The following is a 26,374-nucleotide window of genomic DNA, read 5'->3' as shown; positions in this document are numbered from 1 at the left end:
GCTACTTCCATCCTTTATATACAGTTTGCCACTCTGGTTGCAATACAGTGTTGCTCATCTTAAATCACACCCGCTACAGTCTGATATAATGCAAATTTCCTCGGATGCTCACGGGTGTCTACAGTTAATGTTTAGAGCTGTGATAGAGGGGACTTTCTGTGTTTTTTTTTTTTTTTTTTTTTTTTTCCCCCATAGCTTTAAAATATTGCGGTTTTGTTTATTTGCTCCCATGAGCTTGTTTTTAATTATTCCTGTAAGATTTTCAGGCTCCTCGTGGTGTTTGAAGTCTGCTGAAGAGCTCTGGTTGCACAGGCGACATCAGAGATGGTTGAGCCACGATTGTTTTGTGTGTTTTTGTTTTTTTTGTGACGTGATGGTAGTATTGTGTCTCCTTCTTCTGCTTCTCAATGGGAGGTCATCTGAGTAGCATGAGTACATGTGTGTGTGTGTGTGTGTGTGTGTGTGTGTGTGTGTGTGTGTGTGCGTGTGTGTGTGTGTGTGTGTGTGTGTGTGAGATTGATAACCTGATAGGGCAGGGAGTGAGGTTGAATGGACTATCTGCTTACAAGTGCTACCTAGAAAGAGAAAAAAGGTTATGTTCATAGAGAATAAACTGTATCTGATGAGATTATGAGTATATAATTACTAAAACAGACTAAGGATGTAATTCTGTAATTATGTAAATGAAGCCGCTCCAGAGCAGGTTTCAATAAAAATATAGACACAGATATCTGCTGTTCTTCATTGTCCATAAATTAGGATTGAAAACAGTCCTGTAGTGTTTGTGTGTGTCTGTACCTATATTTTTACATCTTATGTATATGGATATGTGGATTTATGGATAGTTTCCATTTTATCAATTACTGCTATTGCTTACTCAGTTATTAATAAATAATAATTGTTGTGACAGCAGGCAATTACGTTACAAACTTGCCTTTTCAACAAATGGCTAATGTATCCTTCCTATTTATCATTTTACACGAGCTGCATGACACAAACACACACACACACACACACACACACGCACACACGCGCAGACACACAGAGTGGTAAGGTCCAGCTGCCTAGCTGGCGGGCACTGAGCTCGCAGCAGTCGACCATAACAACCCTTTCTCCATCAATCAACGATAGAGTGCTCGGCTGTAGTAATGATGTCATCACACTCACACAAACACGTGCACACGCATAGACCACTCACCACACACTTATCTCATCCTCTTTGTTTTGACCTTGAGTTGCTGGTAGATGTGTGTGCCTGCGGTTGTCTCAGTGTGTGCAGAGTGCAAAAGGATTGAGGTTTTTTGTCACTGCTTTGCAAAGATAGCAGGCGAGGATGCAATCTGTTTCTGATATCAGGTACATAAATCTTGCACACATCAAGTATATTACAAATGCACACACAGACACACACACGCACATGCAGGCGCGCACACACACACAGTCCCAGACAAACCATTACAAATGTTTTTCAATTGCAACTGAAGTCAAGGTTGTCTGAGTGTGTGTATGTGCATGTGTGTGTTTAGTTTCTTCTTTTCTTTGAAATGCTCGGCAGCACACTCATGTGGTTACATAGAATCAGACATTTAATTTAATTGTATACACTGCATGCATGGATTCAACCTGGAAATATACACTGGCTAATTTGGCTGGCTAAACTTTGCTAGTACCAGTGTGAACCCCCTTTACCGTTAGAGCCATTCATTTGTTAATGGCGCAGATTCAACAAGGTGCTGGAAACATTCCTCAGATTTTGGTCAGTTTTGGTTGACTTGAGAGCATCACACAGATGCTGCAAATTAGTTGGCTGCATATCCATGGTGTGAATCTCCTGTTCCACCAAATCCCAAAGGTGCTCTCTTGGATTCAGATCTGGTGACTATGGAGGCCATTTGGATACACTGAACTCATTGTCATGACCAAGAAACCAATTTAAGACATGTATCATGACAGGATGACACATGTATGTATACTTACACTGACACAAGTCCAGTTGTGCCTCTGCCAGGCTCTGAGGCAGGGGGCCAGCACAGTGAGGTGAAGCAAGTGGCAAGAACACTAACTGGCAAATCAGGGGCCAATTAAAAATGCTCAACGCTGTGTGTGTGTGCGTGTGTGTGCGTGTGTGTGTGTGTGTGTGTCCTTGTTTTACTGCCAAGGAGAGGGTTGGCAAAGAAAGCACGCTTCCTATTCTCTCAGCATGCCCTCTTGACGCAGAAGCTTACATACACACACACACACACACACACACACACACACACACACACACACACACACACACACACACACACACACACACACACACACACAGCCATGGGATTGTCTTACCCCATTGTCTTTATTTAGGGCAAATGAATGCCTGTCCTTTCTCGCTGTTTGTTTGTGTGTGTGTGTGTGTGTGTGTGTGTGTGTGTGACAAACACACAAGTGTAGTTTTACAAAGTAATGCTAAGGCAGGACAATACCCTGCCTGTGAATTTGTGTGGGATAAGTAAAAACAAAAAGTAGAAGGGCTGTCAACCTTCACTCAACTGATCTGGCATTAGGGTCTTAATCAGTGGGGAAATATTAAGTTAGTTGCTTTCCTAGATTTTATTGACAGCTAGTGGTACAAAGTGATGATTGCAACCTCGTTCCTTCCCCAGCTGATTGTGACTGATTAAGTAACGTGAAGCAACATTTTCCAACTTGTTAAAAAGATGTTCTGTTTTGCCTTTTTTTGCGAGTCTGGAATGCTCCTCTAATTAAATTACAGTGAAGGCTTTTGATTGATCGAGTCACTATTTTGTTTATTTATATGATATTTTACTGTCACAGAACACTGAACATCAGCTGTCATGTTCCCACGTTTCAGAGCATTTTATTGGGTTTTAATGTATTAGCTGTCAAATTTCAAAACATTCCTGAACTGTATAGTAGTACTTAATCTCTCAGTGTAATTACTGACCACTAAATGTGGTGGTAAGCAGTTTTAACTGGACAGTGACGCTAACATATGTTCTTTATGATATATAGTGCTGCGCAAAGGTCGTGAGTCACCTGTCTTTTCTTTATATTTTGGTTCTACGGAGCCAGGCTTTCATATGGTCAAGTGTTCTTGAGAAATAGTTCTCCAGGCTTTCTGGTTTACAGTCCAGTCCTTGTACCTAACCTTTTTCAAAGCAATGAGTCAAGTGGCTTTACAAGCAAGAAATAGAAAATAAAATCCAGCAAAGAGCAGACACAGTAACTCTGTCTGGTCTCATCAGAAATGGTTGGAAGGTTGAATGTCAACAAAAGAATGAGGTATGCCAAAATACACAAGAAGTGTAGTACAAACAGCAGCGAAACAAGTCTTATTGAGTGACAGAGGACTGGACAAAAGGTAGCCAACATCCAAAGAAGAACTCTAAAAAGTCCTTCAAGAATCCTGGTGAAATACTGACGACTACTGAAAGAAATTACAAGGACACATGTTCAAGAGAGTTTAGGCTCAGGTATGGAAGAATAAAGGTGGTCATACCAAATATTGGCTTACAAGTTTGTTGTAATTTTACAAACTCTGTTTTGGCCTTACATGCATATAAAGAAATGAGAGGTGGTTCCAGAGTTTTGCACGGTTTTGTGTCAGGTTAATTAGGCCTGTGATCACAGCAGCAGTATTGGTGTTCCAACTCTTATCCATACTATAGCTTAGCACTGAATTACATATTGATTCTTTGTTCTTTTAATACCTCCGCACACAAAAAATGTCCTACATGAGATCAATTCTCATTTACCAGTGTGTTTGAAAACAATGACCTCCATCAGTTAAACTGTTCTATACTCCCAGCCTTATAATCATATTGTTGTTCCTTTAGACTTTGAAATGACTAAAAAGGAAATGTTTATATATTGAGTGAACTAGAAATTCCTCTGAGATTTTTCTTATTTTTTTCATGTGCACATGTGCATGTGATTGTTATTTGTTCATCTTCCTACTTTTCAAAAACACATTTTAAGGTTGTATGCTAAAAATAGTCCAGGCCTGTAACAAGAATGATTTGTTTTTGGCACAGACTCTAACACAGCTGCCACGTACACACTTCCAGTAACACGGCAAACATTAAGTTAAGGATAGTGATGATTACTGAAGGACACTGGTCTTTCCAAACACATGTGCGCCTATGATAACATTCCTGTTCTCAGCACCTTAAACGTGCAGAGGGCTGATTCTTCACTTGTGGTATGACAAGATTGTTGGAGTCTAGGGAAATAGGATTGTGGTTGAGGAAGGCATTTCCTTTAAATTACAATGATGGTCAGTCACTCAGTCTATACACACACACACACACACACACACACAAGGACTCAATGCATTCTTCTGCCTCAAGCAACCAAACAGCTGTCAGACACTACGTCAGCTCCTGAAGTATTCCGTCTATGTGTTCTTGTGATTGTGATCGTCTGCCATACTTATAATGATGAATTGTGTGCTGTACTACAGCAAAGGTAATTGGTCTAAGTAAGTGAAAAGAGAAACTGGATTCTTGAGGCTTTGAAATGGTCTTACTTATCCCTCAGTATTTACAGGAAGATAAAGTGCAAAAATCTAGACTTTGAAGGCTTTTTAACCTTAAATTTATCTACTATTTACTAAAATTCTGCACAATTCTGCAAAACATTGTTGAATTAAGGTCTGGTTGATCTCGGCTCTTGAACCCAGCATTTGTGGTTTCTACAGTCTAAAGCAAAAAAAGAAAGGAAAGGAAAAAAATGCACAATACATGTTCGACCAAACTTGTGCTGTAGGCATAGGATTTGGCAGCAGTCATGGTAGATGTGGGTGGATGTTTTATTTGATACACTTGGCGAAAAATGCAAGCACTTAAACAGATGAAGTGATGGTTGAGTGGACAAAAGCATTCATGCCGTAATCACGCCAGCATGCAGTCAAGTACAGCGAAACATTCACACAGAGAACATTTGTTATGCGTGTTGAATATCATCGCCTTTGAAAGAGAGAGCCACGCACTGTTACATGCATCATTGTGAACCCGCTTACCCAAAGTGAGGGCACAGAACAGCAGCAAAGTCACACAAAAGACTGCAGCTTTGGCGTTTGGTCATTTGTTTACTGGCTCCAACACTTAAAGTAGCTGCTCTGGGAAAAGGCTCTGGGCAATATACCAAACTTTTGTACTGTATAATCACAAGTTTGTCTTGATGACAGTGTCAGACAAGTGAATCAGCATACATAAAACGTCTTTCACTGACTGCTGTTGTACAGGGTCTGTTGTTGAGACTGAGGTAGATTAGCAACAAATACATGAATACTGGAGGCATTTTGATCATATGAGCGTTTGCACGGTAGCACTGAATGTGGTCTTTGTTGGTTTGGAGGTTGAATGCACGTATTGCAAGTCACTTTTGACAAATAAATGTAATGCTGTATAATTCTGGTACAACATAATGGAAAACCTTAAGGCACATTCATTTTCAGCACACACAATAAAACAACCTCTCATAAATACACACAGGAGCTGGCTACTCCACTGCGCTTTAGAATTAGATCAGCTATTTACTTAATGTGGTTTACACTGAACCACTCCTGACTAATTTAGCCTTCCTAATTTATGGATGTGATGGATTAATACAGCGTTTATGTGTAAAATAGACAGCGTACAATGTGGAGTATGGAAAAAGCTTTGGTAGGGGTGGGGTAAGAAATAATTATATCGTATTTATCACAATTTCATTTAAAATTTCAAGTGATTTCCTTCTCTTTATGAAAAATGAAATAGAACAACAAAACCAAGATTAGGACTGATAAAGTTGTGTCACACTATATTTACAGTATTTTACTGATAGATTTTGTGTATTTAAAGTTAAATTAAAGTTTTGTTATTTATTTTAATTAGCTTGTGAGTTATTTAGTCTTCTGGATTCATCCCAAACATTCATTTTTATTGCTATTACTAGTGCATGCCCATCCCGCCTGTATTGTTAGCCTGTTTGAGCAGTGAAATTGAAATGGTACTATGCTTGTATAAGGTGTTGTAGCTGCATAAATGAAAAAAAGGATAATTTTAGCAAGTGGTTGCTAGGCAACATGATGATGATATAATATATTATGTGTAACTGAGCCTTTGTGGATATAAATGAGATGTTATTGTCATGAAATTAAAATGATAGGATGCTTTCTTGAGGTGTATCTATGTAGGTAAAGGCAAAAATATAAGGTCATTTCAGGTTGTTGCTAATAATTGTTTTGGATATTAATTAGATGTTACAGTCATGAAATAAAAAAAGTTGCTTTTATAAAGTCTTATAAGTCCAAAAATCCCCAAAACAGGTCATTTTAGCCTGTTTGTGGATGGTTGCTGGGCAACATGATGACATCATAACGTCTGATATAGATAAGAGCCTCTAGGAGCCTAAGATGTGCCTATGTGCCAAGCTTGGCTGCTCAACTCATTACGGTCTAGGAAGAGTTGGCAGTCAAAGAAACAAACTCACAGACAGAGATTTCCTGTTTCATAGTAAAATGGTACCAACTTAAACAGCCAGAGAGATCTCCTATTCCTTATTGCTCATATTCAGACTTATTAAATTCATTACTTTGCACACGTGATGAAGTCATGGACAACAACTTTAACAAAGCTATTAAGATGCATAGGCTCTACTCCCATTATTGGTAAAAGACCAAAGTCAGAACAAGACAAACTGTTGATTAATGAACTCAGAGTTCAGATATCCATTAAGCTCTTTATTTTCGTTTCTTTAAGCCTTTGAACGAATCTACTGCCTGGACTTGCTGAATAATTTTCAGCTGACAGACATTTCTGGTGTATTTGTTATTATTCTGAAGATGTGCAGATTCAAAAGTATCAAACTACCATGAACAAGATGTTGCTTTGAAATAGAGAAAATATTCAGTCAAAACAATTTAATTTTGGACTTATTTGGACACCTTACAAAAGATTAGACCATATTTATTAATCTCTGTTAAGGGAGACGGACTGCTGTTGCAGTACTGCCACCTTAAAAGCCGTACTGAGCAAAGCAATTCAAGTGCAACAACTTTTACAATCACTTACAATAAGTGTGATTAGGAGGTTAATGAGGTAAAACTCTTACACCGTAGATTTCTCATATTTTCTGTGTGTGGATATTAAAAAGGACATTATTAAGTACTTTATTTTATAATGACTAATAAATAAGGTCTGACAGTATTGGTTCTGCTCATGAAGCTGTAGAAATCATGTTACTTTTGTTTTTTTACCCTTCACAATCTAGAACAGAGATTTATCTCACTTAGAGCTTGTGTGTGAGGAGAAAGGTAGTTGAAGGATTAAATAGACAGCTGATTCAGATTATAGGCACAGTCTGAAGTAATAAGAGCATCATGTGAAGGGTGATTTAGATATCAGTTATATGATTAGCTTTTTTGAATCGTAACAAGTCTATTTCTAATTTATAGATATGAGAAATGAGCAAATAAAGCAGTGTTAGTTGGTTGGTTTGTTTTTTGGTTTTTAATAAGAGAAACTTATAAGAGTACCATTTATTTGCTGATAAATTGTGTTGATAAGATGAGAAGGTCTGTTTTGTTTTCCCTGAAAGTTGGTGCAGCGTTAGATGAAAACCCTCGCTGTCTGTCCTGCTTTGCCCTCACTTCTTATCATCCTCCTCCCTTTCTGCTGACATTTTTCAGCTTTTCATACTCCCTGCTGTGCCTCGCTGGCTGTGCCAGTGTTGTCATCCCATTGAGTTTCTATCTGCCTCTTCTCTGCCACCATCTGTTTCTCTCTCTGCCTCTCTGTTGTCTCTCTCTTCCTCCCTGCTTGCTTTACCTCTCTGTCCCCTCTTTTCTCTCCATCTGTCTTTATTTTTCATCACCTCTGGATTGTCTGTACTCTACTTTTTCTTTGGTCTCTCAACATTTTTTTTGGCCCTCTGGTGCTGGGTTTTCTTTCTCTGTGTGTAATGCTTCTTTCCTGCATCCCCCTTTTCTCCCTTGTATTTTTTTATACCATGTGATCAATTCCTTTGCCAGTTGGTGTTTGCTAATCCATGGCCTCAGTGCTCATCTATTTTTTCCTCTTTCTCCTTCTTACATAAACACATTACAAGTCTCTGTAATACACAGAACCCCTCTTGCTTTCTTTGTGCAGACACTTTAATGCATGTGTAAATGTTTAAGCCTGATTCTGTAGCGCACTATCAGTTTTAACCAGATATTTATTTTCTCTCTTCCTCTCTCCGTCCCACAGAGTGATCATGCATAACTTAAAAAGTGTGAATGGAATGACATATTTTACTATCACAAAACCAGCCAAATGCTGTAATTCCCATCTCGGTTTCTTATGAGCTGCAATGAAACACTTTCCCACAGCTAAGACAGCTGCATACAAACTTCCCTCCCACACCTCCCCACCTCTTTTCTTGTTGTCAGACATATAAGAACTAGGTCAGTAGGATGTTTGGCATCCCACATATACCCCATAAACATTCATAGACACACACATACTGCCGCTGACTAACAGCAGGGAACATGTGTCTTGTATCCCCATAACATAGCCGTCACTCCAGCACAACCTGCCTAATTAGTCCCACAGAGTGTGTACACACTGTCGACAATCAGCTAGTCTGTCTCTTATGTTGGTGCGTGGGCGTCTGCTCGAGTCAGCTTGTTGCACATTTGATGTCTTTAAAGATACTCTGGAGTTTCTTCCCCGAGTATGACATGCACTGTGTATAATGATGACCTGCAGTTTTTAAAACAGCGAAGCACTTGAAGCTTCTCATAGATATGGAAGTGCTAGTCCCCCACCTTTTCTCTAACAAATCTAACAAATCATTTTTACCTTATGTTCATGCACAGCAACAATCGCGGCATAAAAGTGGCGTAGTGAGCTGAAGGTCTCTTTTTTTTTTTCCATCCACCTATTCACACATAATTCATCAACATCCACATAATCATGACAGAAGTGCGTTTTTTTTTGTCTTATTGTGGGACTTTTTTACTTGTTTGTAGCAAAATAATCAGAACCACGGTTTTTCTTCTTGACTCAAAGAAGAGCAGTGATTATTTTTATTGACAGAACAATGTAGTCTGTCCTCAGCTGTGTGTCCAGATCCATTCTTGCTATTGCTGACACAGCGTATATGAATATATGTGAATATATATAAACATATGTGCTTTTTCCCTATGTTTCCCTATAAATTTTGAGTAACTTTGTTTGTTGTTTTCATTCACCAGGGAGTGCTGTGTCCCTGAGTCAACACACACTGCATTCTGGGATAGTCTGGAACCCTCTCCATGGGCTGTACCACCTGCTGACACACCTGGGGGCTCTGGAGGGGTTGTGTTGAATGAGGTAAAATTGTCTTTGCATTGATACCATGGTGAAAATTATTTTTTAAAAAGCATCTTCTGTTCTTTGCTATGTAATCTAGTTTCGTCTGTGTACGGCGAAACTACATTACATTACTATGTAATCTAGTATCGTGCGTATCGTGTTTTTAAGTTACTAGAACTCAGGTTATACTTGACAACCTAGGACACAGTAGTCGGCTCATTACTGCTGAATCACAACTGACAAACTGCTATCACATTGTTATTTCAACCTAAAAGCTGTTAGTCTGCCATGGTTAATTTGATGTTATTAGTTCTGGCATCAAGGACTTTTCCAGATCAGTGTTTTCTCTGTGGCTAAGAGTCCAGTTTTGCAATAAACCTGTCATTCCAACTGCTGCACAGATGCGTGTTTAGCAAGGTTCAAATCAGCGACTATTTGTAAAAAACAATACACCAAAAACCACCTTTCATGTGTGAGGTTAATGTAAGGCTTGAGAAGGAATTGTTTGGTTTGCATCTTTTTTTTGCGTTGCATATGTATTTGTAATGTTTTTCTTTCAGTGTCTGCTATCTAATATTTCTCTACAAATAGAGCTGCCGTTCTTCAAGTTTCTTGAAAAGCACAGGCTACAACTGCTTTGATTTTCTCTGAATTACTCACTGCAAAAGTGCTGTCTTTTTGTGGTAATATCGATCCCCAAAGGGGAAATTCTGTTTCGCTTCCTACCCTTACCGCAGGGAAGTAAGATGGCAGGGTCAGCTACAGAATAGCACCTTTGGAGCTGCTGGCGATTATCTCACTCACAGACATTTCAGTGAGGTCAAGGATTTGAACTCGGGTCTTCTGTTTGATGGATAGCCTCTCTGCTCACTATAAGCTGTTTTCCCAGTGAGTCACAAGGAGAGAAACAAGTATTAAAGTAGAATATTTTAACTCCTTTTAAGCCCAGCTTTGGCAATCACATCTAGTAGAGATGCTTAAACACTGGTTTGAAGACAAAAAAAGTGAGCTGTACTGTCAGTAAGGCTGGTTCTTATACAGTATGTCATTGCTTTTTCTTTTTCTTCTTTTTGGAGTAGAAAACATGTTCCTGCCTGTTGTTGTGATGCAGTGGCAGTAAGGGAATGTACTGTAGTCCACATCTCTATCCACCAGTTTACTGCTGCCTCAAAAAAAGAAAAACAAATCACATATACTGTAAGTACACATCCACAGAGAGAACAACAAACCCATTTACCCCACAGGGAGCAGCCAGCGCGGCAGTTTCACTGCCTCTCTATGCTTTTGTATGTCTCTGTCTTTCAGCCTCCTTAGCCCCCCCCCCTCCTTCTCTGAGTTAATTGAAACTCAAATATGTGAAAATTTATTAGCGTCATACTAATCAAAACATATTGTGTCCTAAAAAAAGTCCCACTGCACTGCTTGTTGAAGAGTACAAATATGAATTTAGAAAATGTCCCTCTTCTTCTTCTTCTTTTTCTGTCACGGTGTTGAAGTGCACAAGGCTGTTATTTCCTCCTTCACACTATCACCCTTTTTCTCAAATCCAAACAGTAAAAATGTGTGAGTGCTCATGTGAGTGTGGGTGAGAGAGAGTAAAGCAGAGAGAGAGAGAGAGTGTCGGTGCTATTCTTGGCTGGTTGGGGAAGTCTTGGCTCCCTGGCGTATGGGAAAAGTGCTCTTGGCAAGTCTCGAACCGAGGCATTCCATTATGCTGTCCTCTTGAAACACACACAGACATACAAACTTGTTTTTGCCACTTAAAAGGACATCGCATTCACCAAAACTTACTCAGAGGCGATTTTAACCATAATCACTATGTGCTAAATCCAAATCATTACATTCACGAAACATCAAGAATTTACCCTAAAATGTGATGGTTTACATTTCAGTTGTAGAAGCACACTAGTAGATTTCTAGTACTAGTACTTTATGCCCCGAGGCTCAAAGCTAGAGTTTCACTGTCACTCAGTTGCGCACACACGCAGACAGCATTCAGCACAATATCCTTCGAATCAATTGCCTAAGGAGTGGGAGGCTGTCTGCATGGTTTCTATCAGCTAATAGATCTCTCAACATCCCTTTCTCTCTCCCTCTGTTACTCGCTCTCTTTGTCCGTCTCACTGCAGCGCAAGTACAAGGTGACATCACTGTCTCGTTCACCGTCTCTCTTATCTTCTTTCTGCTTCTCCATCATTTACTTGTACTTTAATCCCGCTCCCCCTCTCCTGGTCCCGGTGTCCGTCTCTCCTGCCCTCTTTTTTTTTTTTTTTTACCCTCTTCTCTCTGTCCCTCCCTCTGTTTCTCTACCACTGCAAAGGCTTACATAACTGCAGTCAAACCCTGTGGTGTTCCAGGCAGAGATTGGGTTTGGCGTTGAAATGGGGTCATGGTCAGAGGGTGTTGTGTCTCAGGAGGACACGTACGACCATCCTGAAGGCAATTTGTGAGTGTTTGAGTGTGCGTGTGAGACTGGGGTTAGGGGGAGTCCCAATAAAGATAGTAAAACAAGGGTGTGTGTCTTTCTAAAACACAAGACAGCTGCATGCATACGGAAGCATATTGCACAGAAATAAGCTTGTTTTGCTAACTGCACACAATTTGCTGGTCTTTCAGTTTGTGTGTGTTTGTGTGTGTGAATAAAAACAAACCGAGAATAATGATGTTAAAAGAAAGTGACAGATTAGTTGGGAAAGTGAAGCAAGCAGTGACAAGCCTGTGTGGTCAGTCTGTCTGTTTCCTTTTTGTCATTCTAGCTTCAAAGTCTGGAGCAGTGGGAATGTTGGAGTGAACCAAATCCAACTCACTGTTTGTGCATACTTGAATCTTTTTTTCTTTACCACAAGTCTCTAAATATAAATTGCTTTGTCAGGTCAGGCGAAGTTGGAAAAATGAGATTGAAGCACTAACATAAACTTCAGTTATGGTATTTCTAGTGTAAGCTAGAGAGTCAAAGTAATTCTTTGGCTCGTATTATCAGCCAAAACATTGCATATATAGCTGGGGAACAAATTGAAGGCCAGAAAAACCACATAAAGTACGTTGGCAAGGTGCTTAAGGTCACTACAGCCCGTCAGAACAACTTCAGTGTAGTGGTGTTTTGAAGATGGTGGTGGAAAGTGTTGCGTAAACACACAGTCGCATTTAAGAAATCTTGAAATGCCGTAGTTCCTTATCAACAAATAGGCAGAAATTGAAGCAGCCTTTAGAGTTTACACATGTAAAGACTTCCACTTCTTTGTTATGTGTGTCCATTGATGAAATCAATCAGTTCTGTGAGGTCTTTTCTTAGGAAAATGTAGAAATACAGTTACCGCTAACTGCATGCTTTCTGTCTTAGTGAGAAAGTTTCCATCTTTATTTGTCTATGTGCATATAACATTTAAAACGCAGCATTATTTTCTGTTGCAGTATTTTCAGTTGATCACAGATTTGGAAAATGAAATATTATCCCTTTGTTACCAGCACAGGAAACCTTATTCCCTTCTGGGAGACCGAGAGGACAGAGCACAGCTATTTCCCATACTGTACAGGGTAACATGAATGGAGGGATGTATGGATTTGTATGCTACGTTAAACTCTATTCTTCTTTTCATCACACAGTTTTTAGCCTCACAAGCAGGGATGCTGCTGGGCAGCATGCAGACACCTGTGGAGCGTGTAGCCTTTGTGTTTGTGAGAGTCTGCCTGTGGAATTTGTTTGTTTGGATGATTGCTGAGTACTGTACTGGCTGCGGTGTGTGCTGCACGTGTGTCCTGTTGAGTCTCAGGAGTGTTGGATGTGTGTTTGTGTAGAGCAGAGGACTTTGATGAATGTGTGCTCAACCAGTGGCGCTGCCGCTCTGACATTTTTGTCCGTGTGCCTTTGAAAAGGTGGAACGCATTATTCATAGACAAGGACACATGCTGAGCAGCCGCTCACCTCTCCTTCATCCACAAAAGGCCTGCTGCCATGCCCATTCATGCCAATTAGTGCCAGTCTGCCTGTCTGTGTCCATTACAGCGGGCAGTTCACCTTCAGCGAACACAGCAGTATGGTTCTCTGTCCTAGATGTCGACACATGCAGCGACCATCCTAAAATCTGAGTGAATTCTTTTTTCGTTCTGTCAAGGAGGGAAGAAAATAAAGTGTATGTGCACTGACAAACAAATCCAGCCACATTATGTATTAATATTTGTCTGCTCAGCCATTCTGTTTAGTGCTGTGATCTCTGCAGCACCTCAGACTTGCGCATCACATGCACCTGTCAGCATAGTCCTCAGCCTGACATCAGATTTTGAAAGCTCTTACTCATGTCAGCGGAGTCTGATTTTTTTTTTTTTTCTTTTCTTTTTCGCATTTCTCCCACTTACATGAACAAATCACCAGATAAACATGGGCATCACAAATTGACTTTTTGTGTGAGAAATGGGATGGAAGGAAGGAAATCGGTTTAATAAGAAAAACTCTGTCAGTCACACTCTACATATGTTACATTGTAGGAGATAATAAAAGAATTATAGAGCATAACTTTCTTCCCATCCAATTGGAAAATCTTATTTAGGGTGAGCTACTAAAATTCTTTATAGGTGCTGTTCACCTGCAAGCTACTTCTCAACCCACCTCCACTTCAGCTCTACAAAGTACAAAGCTTACCTGATGTGTCTGACTAAAACACACCTGCCACTGATTTCACATTTATTCTGAATTGCTGTTGCTCTCCCCACCTAATGATTTGAATGTGTGAAGACAGAAGGGAGGGAATGCCCTAGAGCAGTGCCATATTGGCAAATTACTGTATCAGCTTTAACTATAGTGGTTCTGACTGAAAATTATAATATGGGAAATTTATTATTCTTTTCATCTTGAGTTTGATACCAGTGGTTTGTATTTTATTAGCAGTACTAGTACAGGCCTATGGTACTTAGTGCATGATGTGTTGTTAGGTGGTTTCTAGGCAAAATACTGTCATCATAATACCATGCTCATTTAAAGTTTTGTGATAATAAATTTGATGTTTTTGTTATGAAATTAAAATTATTCTATGCTTTATAAGGTGCTTTGAATGAATAAATGCTAAAAAGCCTTTTAGCCTTATGTGATATAGATAAGAACCTGAAGGTTCTTATCTATATCACATAAGTCAGGAAGGTACATTTTTAGCAACCTGCATGTCCATTGGGTACTCAACCTGGGTGCATGTTTTGGTTGTTCAACTCCTGATTGTGAAGCAGGAGTTCACGGGCAAACAAACTGATTATGTGTATTATAGTAAGATTTGTCAGATGAGTCAGCAAGACAAACCTTTTTAAAATGCCTAAAACAAAAAGTAGTGAAGGAAAGTAATGAAGCAACCATGAGTAAACTTTAAAAACCTTTAAAAGACAAACAAAAAAAACTCCAAACACACAGATTCAGTAAACTATTTCTTCAATATGTGAATATGAAAAAGGTTTTTTGTTTGTTTGTTTGTTTGTTTTTTTCAATTTTTGTTGCTTCATTAGCTTAGTGCAGGGGTGCCAAACATCTGACCCATGAGCTAGAATTGACCTGCCAAAAGGTCCAATCTGGCCCACTAGATTTTTACTCCTTTGGCCAACTTTAGATAAAAATGGGCTGTATGCTTGCACTAACTCCATAGGACCACATGGGGTCAGCGTATGTAATTTACAGTCACCTTATTGGTTGTTGTTTTTTTCTTCTTTGTTTATTAACTACAGTCACTGGATAACTGGTTCTTCTTGTGAACCCTTTTACATTACACAGTAAATTATGATTCAAGCTTGTGGAGAAATATTTCGATGCTCCTAAACACTAATTGAGTCATATTTAGAATTTAAAACAGGATTACTAATTGTATGTATTGCATTTCTTGAAGGGTTGGGGAAGGTGGTTGAATGGACAAAAGGGTTCTAGTTGTGTGGGCAGAATGAATGAATAGATTGCATAATGGTGTTTGGATTACATTTATCTCTCTTTTTTATGCCTCTTTTCTATCTTTTACTTTTTATCTCCATTTTTCTCTCTTCGTTGGGGTCTTTTTTTTTTAACAGAAGATGAAAAAAACCCAACTCATGTTTTCTGTCTCCAGCTACCTCCCATCCCACATTTCTCTCTTGCTCCCTTTTGTACTGCAACACACATACTCCGAACAGGATTATATATTGTCTTTGAAATGATATCTGGGTGTTTATGTCTGCATTTGTTATTGAATAAGTGTGTTGGACTTTTGCCTGCATATTTGTGTGTCTGAATGTCAACGATGACTACTATTGTTTGCGTGAGTGGGCGTGCGCAAATACATTCTTTGTACGTGTGCGACATTGAATGAGAGAGCACTTGTTCGTTTTGTGCGTGCACATCTGAATGCATGTTTGCATATTTACACATTTGTGTGTCTCTATTTCCATGCATGCTTTTGTGTATGTGTGTGTGTGTGTGTGTGTGTGTGTACTCAGTAGGATTATGCAGCAATAGAGGAGCTTAGCAGTGATTTGCCCATCCATTCCAGTCCCTCCCTAATCCTGCAAACACACACATGCATACTTCTTTGTGTGTGTGACTAGCAGGGATCTAATAGTGTGTGTGGATTAGTAGGTTTGTGAATGGGATGTGGCTTGGGCCGAAGTAGCGCACTACACTGCCAGCAAGTTAACACAGTCTGGCAGAGGGTTTGTGAGCGAGACAGAGATGAACGGGTATGGGGGGGTAAAAATGAAAGATGTTTGCAGACCGTGTAAATGCCCCAAAGTTCAGAGGGCACTATTAGCATAATTATGAAATGATTACAAAAGGTTATGAATAATAGATTACTGACAGAACATTAGTTCATAAAGTCTGTCTGGCAGACACAGTTTGTGTGTATGAGTTTGTGACCATTAGATGGCTCTACACCTGCTCTCTCACCAGCTTGTGCACACATACACACACATAGTCACACATAGACCCAGAGACAGATGGAAAGACATGGATAAACAAGGGAGTTGAGACTTTTGCCGACAGAGACGGGGGGGGGGGGGGGGGGGGGGGGATAGATGGGTAAAGAGAGTGTAGGATGGCGGGGGTTGCTGTTGTCATAACCACAGCGTGTGTGAAGTTTGCGTGGGCGACTGAGAGAGAGCGGCACAGAGATTCAGTGTGTGTGACAGGGAGAGAGAGCAGAGCAGTGTGTGATATGTATACGGGTGTGTGTGTATATATAGAAGCTTTTCATCAGTTTCCTTAGTGACTGGCTGTGACTGAGACTGTGCTCTGCAGAAAGGCAGAAGGCTGAGACAGAATAAGGCAGGTTTTGCAGTGAATTTTTCAGTGCACTTAACAATTCATTGATTCTTGTTGAGAGGAGATCATTGACTGAGGTGTCATGTTATGAGTGAGTCTTGTTGAAAAGCTCAATGCGTGTGTTTTGATTCAACCTTCATTCTGGCCATTTCTAATCAAACTCACTAAGGAGTGTGGCTTGTCAGTTAGGTCTGCATTAAAGTGCTTCTTGTTGTATAAAGTGAAAAGGTTATGTCAAATTATTGTCAATCAAAGAAAAAATGTGTGTTTTTCTAAAGCTGGAGATGTACGATGATTATGATGTCGTGTTATACACATACAGCACATTCACCATGAAGCAATTATGTACATTTGTAGGGATTCAACAGGACACTTTTATGCTAAAGGACAATGAGAAATGGGTTTTGAGGAAGACAAGTCGTGCCAAGATTGAGTAATAGTGATGTTTTGGAAGCGTATTGGTTTCCAATTTTCAGTCACACCCAACTGAATCATTTGTCTTGGTTGGGCTTCAGGCTACATTTGAAACAACAGATATAATTTATCTTTAGATTCAGCTGTTGGCGAAAAGTTTCACCAAGGCTTCAGGCGAGACGGTCCACCTGATCAAAGGAGGCAGCCGTGCGGGGCTAGACTTCGGATCGCCAAGCAAGAAGCTAAAATTTCTCATTTCTTTCTGCTCATTCTCTACTCCCACTTTCTCTCGCTCTCTTTGTCTTATCCTGCTTTCACTTGTAAACAAACCCACACAAATGAATTATGATTAAATGCAGAGAGGCTCCAATTAGCTGCTAAGGAAACAGACCAGTGTTGCTTTGCTGCTGAGGTCAGCTGACTTAACAAGAGCACGGTCTAGTCTGGTTTTCTAGTCTGTCTTTTGCTTCGCTTCTTTCCTTATTTATGCGTCTTTTCAGCCCATTCTTTAAAGCTACATGTTGAGATTAAAATACTCTTCTTTAATATTGTCATATTAATGTGTTACAAGTAAAAAATGTACATTAATATACTGAGACTTTATCATAGTTTGCATTGTACTTGATTTAAATGGAAAAACTAATGACTTGTTCTTCTAGTGAACTCTTCATACAGTGAATTATGATTCAAGCTTGCTGAGAAATATTTCTATGTTAGAAGGCTACAGGCTTACTAATCATATTGCATTTCTTGGGTTAGGGCAGGATGTTTAATGGACAAAATAGTCATAGTTGTGCAGTTTTTTGCTTCGCTTTTCCTCCTCAATCAGATATTTTCAGTTAATTCTTTTGAGCTTCATTTTGATGTTAAAAAACTCTTCGTTAACAACTTAATATTACAATTTTATAGCGCATATGCAGTGCATGATTCCTTCATGATAAAATGCAGTGGTGTTGGTTACATTTCCAAAACTGCCTTCAAATTCCCCGATCTTAACATTTCTAAAGAAATGCACAATATTCAATTTCTTTAGAAATGGGTCGAATATTTTTGAAACAGGAAGGAAATTTCGCAACTTTCAGTGCCATAGCAAATCACAAACTGTGCTGTCAACATGAGCGAAAGCCCAACCGTACTAGATGATGGCTTATCAGTAGGAATGCCCTATGAAAAACAAAATAAAAAGACTACAAATAACTGTGACATTCCTGCTTTTTAAAACTCTTAACATTGAGCATTTTACTCTGTGTTTTATATGTTACCACATTCACTGCAAATATTGAAATGTCTCCCGCTGCCTGAAACTATGAATACCCAGTGTTGAACATTGGAACCCTGGAATGATATCAAGCTGACAGGAAGGCCAACTAAAACAAACAGGATGTCTTTTTAGTGCATGTTTAGACCAACTAAATCTTTCGGGAATCATTTTTCCGTAAGTTAGTTAGTCATTGCATGTGTGCGCACGTGTGTTTGTGTGTGTGTGTGTTAACATCCTATAAGAGAGTGCTCATTTCTCTTCTGTGCGTGCTACATCTCTTAGCATTGAAGAGCACATTTCATCTATATTTACTTCCAAATGGTCTTTTAACTAGGTCAGCTAACTAACGGAAATAGACTCCTCTACAATTGTAATCAGTCGTACCATCTAGTGGTCAAAACTGGGAAATGCAGGCTTGTCGAATCCGAGCATGAAACCAACTATATCTGAAAAGGGGGACAAACAGAGGTTCTGATTTTCCTTGTGCCTCCTTGATTTAATTCACAAACTCTTACACCTTTATAAACAAGACACCTTTCCTCGGTTCCTCTCCAGCATATATCAAATATGTCTGGCATCACCGTGATCAGATCAGATCAGCCTTATATGCAAGTCTATCTGTGTGTCTCGACGAGTTTTCCATGTGTCACTCTTTCATGCGCTCACTCTGTTTCTGTCTGCCTCCCTCTCTCTAATCTCTACTACTCACTTTCTCCCTCCCTCCGCCTTTATCTCTCCCACAGTCCCCTCTCTGCCCTTCTCACTGTAACACCCTCCCACCCAGCCTCTCTCTCCCTCTCCCTCCCTTTCGTTCTCTTTCTCTGCTTGTAAGCGGTCTCTGGGCGTGCAGCCAGCTGGCATGTGTGTGTTTTTTGAATGAATACCTGATGAAGTTGGACGAGCGAACTGTGGGAGGGGCCCTGTGTGTGCTTGCGTGCGCGTGTGTGTGTGGGGCAGACAGTGTGAGAGCTCTGGCTCGCATTCAGCCCCTTGCATAATACACGTTGGAGCTCTGCATGCGGGACTCCCTCCCTGTGGGCGTGTGCTAGTGTGTGCTACCAGTTTTGTGTGTACGTTTGTGCGAGTGTGTGTGTGTGTGTGTGTGTGTGTGTGTGAGATCACCTGAGTGCTGTATTTCAGTGGTAGTGAGGGAGCTTCCTGCCTCACTGTCAAGATTTAGTAGAGGGTTGCTGGCTCTCTGTGTGTGTGTGTCTGTGGTGTCTGTTTGGGGGGAGGGGGGTGAGAAAGGCAGATAGCAGTTTGTAGCACAAGTACACTGCTTGGGATTTACCGCCTGAGAGAGAGAGTTAGAGAGAGAGAGAGAGAGAGAGACTCGGGGTGCTTTACAAGGGACACAGCAGAGCAGGAGAAGGGAGCAGTTAAGGGAGCAAAGGAATGAGAGGGGGAGAGAAAGCATGCTGCAGAAGTGGGCTACTCCTGCTACCCTGGTAAGTACACTTCACACAGTTTTGCGCTCACTCTGAATGAAGTGTGTATGGGAGCAGCAGAGTCAGCCTGTGTGTGTGTGTGTGTGTGTCTCAAATGCTTGTGGTGTTGTCTCACAGTATGCCTTTTGTAAATGCGTACTGCCCTAGTTTATCCTACAAGCGTCGTTGCTTGTTTCGTGCATTCGTCCGTTCTCCTGAAGCTCTTCTCTTCTCTTCTCTTCTCTTCTCTTCTCTTCTCTTCTCTTCTCTTCTCTTCTCTTCTCTTCTCACATTTTTCTCATTCTTCTCCTTCCATTGGCTCTCCCTGCCTGCCTGTCTGCGTGTCTGCCCCCTCTCCCTCCTCCCTACCCCAGCCTCCATCCACCCAACCATCCAACCAAGCTCAGGGCTGCCGAGGGGTGAGAAAGTGCAAGTCATGCAACACTGCCTAACTGTTTGTTTTCTGAACGAGACTCTCTCTTTTTCTCACAGTCATTTATTTCTCTCCATCTCTGTCTCCCTTTGTTTGTGTAACTCTTAACCACTCTCCCTCTTTCTCAGTTTCTCTCTGCCTTGCTACTCTCTTTCTCGGTCCCCCTTGAGCTTCTCTAACTCTGTGCCCATCTGTCATTGGCAGATCCTCCATCACTCTCTCACTATCTGTCCGTACTCCTATATGTGTGTTGTTTGTTGTTGTTTGTGTGCAATTACGAGCGGAGGATGACAGTGAATAAAGTGGCAGCCTTGTCAAAGTTCCCAGTCTGGCAAGGGTTCCTCTAATGTGCACACGCACATATGCAGCGCCGTGCTTGCAAACACACACTCACACACATGAATGCAAAACTACGTCGACAAAAAGCTGCAGAGAAGCTTAGATCAAGAAATAAGAGAAGGAGAGACAGACAGTGAAGTATAAGCCTGTAGCAACACTGTACTTTCTAGTTGAACTATATTTAGCTGTGAGATAACACATCACGTTGGACTTATCCCTTTGATCATGATTATGATTATGACTGGGCAATCATGCACCCACACACACACTGAAAGGCACATACATTATGTGCAGCAGCATTTGCATAAAAAAGTTGCAATAGCATGTAAAATGTAAATAAAACCCGAGTGAGATGATTTGCATTCATTTAAACCGTTATTTCATAAAAATATCTTGAAATGAGAAATGTGTTTATTAGAAAAACACTTGCTCATTTAACATTTGATGTCTGAAAAACATTTTGAAAAAGTTAGGATAATGTCACGTTCACCACTGTGTTGCATCACCCTTTTTTAACAATACTGTAAGTGTTTAGCAACCAGTTGCTGTAATATTTACCCATTCTTTATAGGATTTCAGCTGCTCAGCAGTTTACTCTTTTGTCTATTTCCTTTCATAAGGGTGAACCAAAGGGAGTTGTTTAGAACCAGCACACCATAGAGCCAGTATTTTGGTATATGTGCAAAATGTAGTTTGGCATTATCTTCCTGAAAAAGATTTCATCTGGATGGCAGTCTATGTTGCTTTGAAATCTCAAATATTTCTCAGCATTAGTGGTTCTTCACAAATGCCCCCTGCCATGCTTCCCTATTTGAACTGTGTGCTGATAACAAGTCAGATCGCCCCTCTTCTCTGTAGTCCAGAGGACATGTTCCTTATAGTTTCCAAAAGATGTTAAAGTTGTAAAGTTGTATATGAAGGTTGTTGTCCCAGCTTTCTCTCATATGTCTTTCCACGTCAAATTTTAGTATGTTAGTCTCCTTTGTCCTGTTTTACATTTTGTAGATAGCTGGATGTCTTCTGTGTTTTGTGTAGTTTGACATTGCTTGTCTTGTTGTCTTGATTGTTTTCTGCTGTGTCTTGCTACCCAGGCATTTCCTGTTTCCCCGATTACCCCTTAGTGTGTCTCTGTGTGTATAAATAATCATGTCTTCCCGTTGTCCTTTGTCACAGTGTCTATTACCTATCTTGTGTGCCGTCTGCAAGTTTTTGGTCATCGGTTGGATTTTTGCATGGACTTTCTAACCGCCTAATAAAAGGTGCATTTTCTGTTTAAATGAGACTGCATTAGGCTCCTTATCCTGCAAATCTCATCACCTTTTAATCTTTCTATACGTTGTGTTTCACTCACTCTGTAGCAGCAGAGATGCCATGCTGGCCTGCCATTTTCAGCATCTTGGGACTCGGTGTCTTGTCCAAGACACTTGGGCTTGTGCAGGAGCGTATGATTAGTGGCCAACCCGCTGTACCATCTAAACCGCAGCTGCTCAGAAAGTGCAGCCGCATTTCTCGATCTTGTTTATATAAATATCTTTTTCTTTTTATGGAAGAGCTTGAGCTGGCATTTGTGGATACGTCGATGAAATGTGTTGACTAGGACTGGTTCACGACTGACAGGAAAGACCACTACAGAATCTTGTGCTTTTGGCCTCATCCCTTGCATGCAAAGATTTCTCAGGGATGATTGTCAAATTAAAAGACATAATTTTTTTAAATTGCTGAAATATTTGACACCTTTCCAGAGTGGGTAAACACCTCCCCCATCTTTAACTCTGAATGTCAGGTTCCCTGGATGTTTTATGTTATTGACCTGTTTCCATAGCTCTAGGTGCTTTTTAATATTATGCTTTTTTTTTGGCTTTTTACTCCTTTACTAACCCTTTTCAAACTTGCTTCTGGCATCAAATTCATTATTTAAACAGCATCTCAACTTTTTTGGAAGATCATTTGTAGTTTAGTTTTGCTTGTTTACCAATGCTCAGTTTATACACTACTGATTTATTTATTTTTATTCCTTTGCATATTGACTTGTTTCCAGATTGAAACAAAGTTTCGTTTTTTTATATGTCATACATCATATTCTAAAATTTTATGATAAATTGGAACATTTTCAAAAATTGTAATGCAAACAGATGCACTATAGCAAACACTGATCGTGGAGCCTCACCAGTATTTCTGTGTCTATTTGTCCACAACGTGTCTGCTGTATGTTGACTTAATAAGCCAATATGCTTATTACAGTGCTCCTGGGTAGAGATGCAAAGTATAATGGGTTTTTCTTGCTTTGATGGGAGTTTAATTGGATTTTGTTTATTCTGTAGTCACTACAAGTCACTGTTATTTAACAAGATCATATATTTGGGTCATTAGCGAACTGCATTCTGCAGATGTTTGATATAACTCACCAAACAGAGAATGTAAATGTTTGATAAGGGATCCAGTGGTTTTAGAACTCAACAAACATGGGAATTTTACCAACTTGAAAGCAGTTACAGATTGAAAGTGACAACTAAAACTAGAAAATGTAATAATGGATGTATTGGAAATTTAACATCAGCATTCAACATATTTAGTATATTATAGAGGCCTGTTTGACAGATGTATGCAAAGATTTGAGTGAGCAGCTTTTAAAAATATCATTCACTCTATTTGTAGAATTTTAAAGAACTTCCTCATCAGTTTGTACATAGTTTTGCATATAATTTGTCATTGTAGGGTTAGGTCCTCCAAAACAACTGAGAGAACTCTCCAGAAGTTCTTCTATGGATTTGAGTTGTTTCATTGTTTTCCCATCTCTTTGTGTAATCCAGGACTGACTTTGTAATGCTGAGATCAGAGCTCTGTGGGGACCATACAGTCTGTCACAGGACTCCTTGTTCTTTTTGTAGCTGCAGATTTTTCTTTCTGTTTTTTTTAGGTGGATTCTGGCCACTGAAACTTTTTCATAGCTATTATAACTCTTAAAAATAAGTCATCCCTGTTGATGTCTGCATTGCAGGAACTAGAACTTTTCAGAGTTCTTAAAACCCTGCATTTTGGGGTCTTTGACATACATGTGTGGTGGAAAAATCGAAGTAAGCAACAAAAAGGGGGAAAATGGAAGTAATAAAGCATGTGTCAGATTTGCTAGTTCGGGCATCCACCCACATTGAAGCAATGTAGTATGTGTAGATCAAAATTGGCAGCTTTTTCAGTGTACTATATATGCTACTAAGTTAAAGACAACAACTCAACTTTAATGCTAAAAAGAGACTTTTTTGTATTTAATATGCCAGTTTTTCAGCGATAGTTTGGAAGGATATCGATTTGTTAGAGATACAGTATGACAGTCCAGTCCAGTGTTTAAGTAAATATTTTGTAATTGTTGTATTAAACAGTCATAGTTGTGGGTGGCCTTATGACTTCTGTTGTGGCGCCATAACCACAATGCACTCCATTACTGTGAGAGTAAAACATAAAGTGTTTATAAATTATAGATTGCCTTCTAAGGTTAGGGTAAGTCTCCAGGAGATTAATGTTCATGAGTACTGTGTCCTCTGAAGTAACAACTGTGAGAGAAAGGTGGCATATATGAACCTGCAGTGAGTGAAAAATTCCAGTATTTGCTGACCTGCACACAGGTTTTGGTAAGGTGGAGAAGCGTGTTTGTGAGTGTGTGTGTAGAGAAAAAAAAGGCTCAAGCACATGGAGGACAGGCAGCTTGGGTTACAGGTCATCTGATATCTACACACACCCACACCACAGCGCACAGTCCTGCACGTACACACTGCAAGCTCAGCAAGATTCAGGTGACTTAGCTTTTCAGCGAATGTGTGTTTGAGTGTCACTTTCAGTGAAGCAGTCCTCTCTTTGTGCAATGTAGGTCAGCTGAGCCTGCTCTCTCGATCCCTCTCCATGTCTCCCATGCATCTTAAGCCTTTCCTCACTCTCATACCCTCTGCTCTCCAGTCTTTCTCACCTCCCTGCCTCTGTTTATCCCTTTCTCGACCTTCCTCGGTCTCTTCCCTCATTAATTGTTGTTGTAGCCATGTTGTTTTCTTTTTTCTTTCTTTAAGATACCAAAGTTTCCCACCGTGGATGCGAGAAGGGGATTTACAGTGGGAATTACTCTTTTGTTCTACTTTGAGTTCTTTTTCTTTCTCTTTTCCACTATGAACACTTCTTTCTGGCTCTGTCATGCTCTTAGTAACACTGCAGGATAAAATGGAAGCAACCGGGAGGATTATGAAGTTAGCATTGGTGTCTCTGTTCACAGCACAGCTGTGATTTCTAGTTATATTTGTATATTTAAATGCTTTATAATTTCCCACATTACCTTTAATGTGACATGATAGTACACTTTTCCAGCAGAAGTTGTTCAGTAGCTGCTATGCTATTGTTGTCATGACTTGTTTACCTGATTTTTGTCTAAGGTTAACTATTATTTTATGTTGCACATATAAGATTTCTCTTGGAGTACAACCGTTTTCATGTGTCTGAATCAGTTGTGACAAATTGATGCTGCCACGATAAAAGCTGTCATAGACAGCAGCATGAGCAGATCTGAGCTGCATGCACCGACATTGTCCGTGTTTGAGGTGACAACTGATACGAAATGTCTCTCATCTTGGAACACTCAGGCATATAACGTTCCCTTTACCTTAGAGTCTTAAGTTGAGCAAGAGCTTGTTGAGTTGTTTTTACTTAGTGGATTCGGATTTCTTTATTGTCAGTCAGTCAGTACATCACAGATGTGTTGCTGAATGAAGTTATGAACACAGAAGGGAAGAAAAACCACCAAAAACATCACAATAAAAACAGAATGAGGTTAAGATTATAGGGCAACTGACTATTACACATGAACAGTAAAATAAGATAAATAAAAATAGTATTGCACGGTATATACAAAGTCTTTAAGGCTGAGGTGAGGTCAGCTATTGGATTGATGTGCATTATTGTCTTTGTTTTCCATCTAATGTATATCATGACTGTATTTTGTGACTAAACAGTAGCGTGACTGAGGTTAGGTTTGCTGAAGAGACATGTCAAAGATTTATTGCAAAAGGATTCCAAGAGACTACAAGTGAATACTAATGTAGAAAATAGGGAGCATAAAACCATTAAATGGAAGAATGATAATTGAGAATGGTTATGTAGTAGGAGAGGTGGACAGGCTGAGGCAAGAGAGTCAAGTGGAGGTGGAGTGACAGAGAGGAGAAAAAGAGGGAGATGCAGAGAGTGCATCTCAGGGCTAAAAGCTCAGCGATCAACATTCCCTCTCAGCACACATCTGAATCATGCCGGCTCGATTAAACAGATAAAGTATATACTTGAATAAGTGAGTGTGCGCTCCGTACCATGAAACAAAGGCTGCTGTGTGCTCCGTGCGAATGTGAATATGCATGTGTGTTTACTCCTACGCCTGTTTCTGCAGCTGTGTTGTAGTAGCATTACAACACGTCTTAAATTACAGGAATCTGCTTGAGCTGCATGATGTCCCTCACTCTAGAGAACACACATTTACACACATACTGTGTGTGTGGGAATTAGCTAAGAAGGCAGTGGAAGCCTGCAAAGTTTGGTTGAAAAACTACATTTTTGGTTTTTTTTAGCAACTTTAGACTAGGACTCAAATTGAGAACCACTAACTGTTAAAATTCAATGCAGTATTGTATTTTATTTGATGATATTGCCAAACCAGCTAAATAAATGTGGCTGTAACCTGTTTTTAATCTTTTTCCTCAGTCCCATTTGACACGTTTTAGTGGATGGATGGATGGATGGATGGATGGATGGATGGTCCACATCTTCCATCCATCTTCTTCATTAAAGACCCTTTTAGAAAAAGAAAAGTATTTTCAGATGTTAATCATCTGGTTCCTTATTGGGCAAAAATAGTGAAATCCTTTACTTTTATTTTGTCAAGTCCTCATCCAT

General features: G+C 39.9%; 1 protein-coding gene across 2 annotated transcripts in view; it reads left to right on the top strand.

The window, feature by feature from the left end:
* The window catches only part of atxn1a (ataxin 1a), a 95,325-nt gene that overhangs the window by 54,955 nt on the left and 13,996 nt on the right, over positions 1-26,374 (top strand). Inside the window, exon 3 of one of the 2 annotated variants that reach the window (XM_065470828.1) lies at positions 9,224-9,341. The gene's annotated coding sequence lies outside the window, so the exon portion shown is untranslated. Of the gene's footprint in view, positions 1-9,223; positions 9,342-19,287; positions 19,708-26,374 lie in introns of those variants that run through there. The other variant, XM_065470829.1, reaches the window with a different exon arrangement.

This window comes from Pelmatolapia mariae, linkage group LG22 (assembly GCF_036321145.2).
Source record: "Pelmatolapia mariae isolate MD_Pm_ZW linkage group LG22, Pm_UMD_F_2, whole genome shotgun sequence".
Taxonomy (NCBI): Eukaryota; Metazoa; Chordata; class Actinopteri; order Cichliformes; family Cichlidae; genus Pelmatolapia; species Pelmatolapia mariae.
Note: the sequence above shows the minus strand (reverse complement) of the source record. Positions and strands in the feature narration are given on the sequence as shown.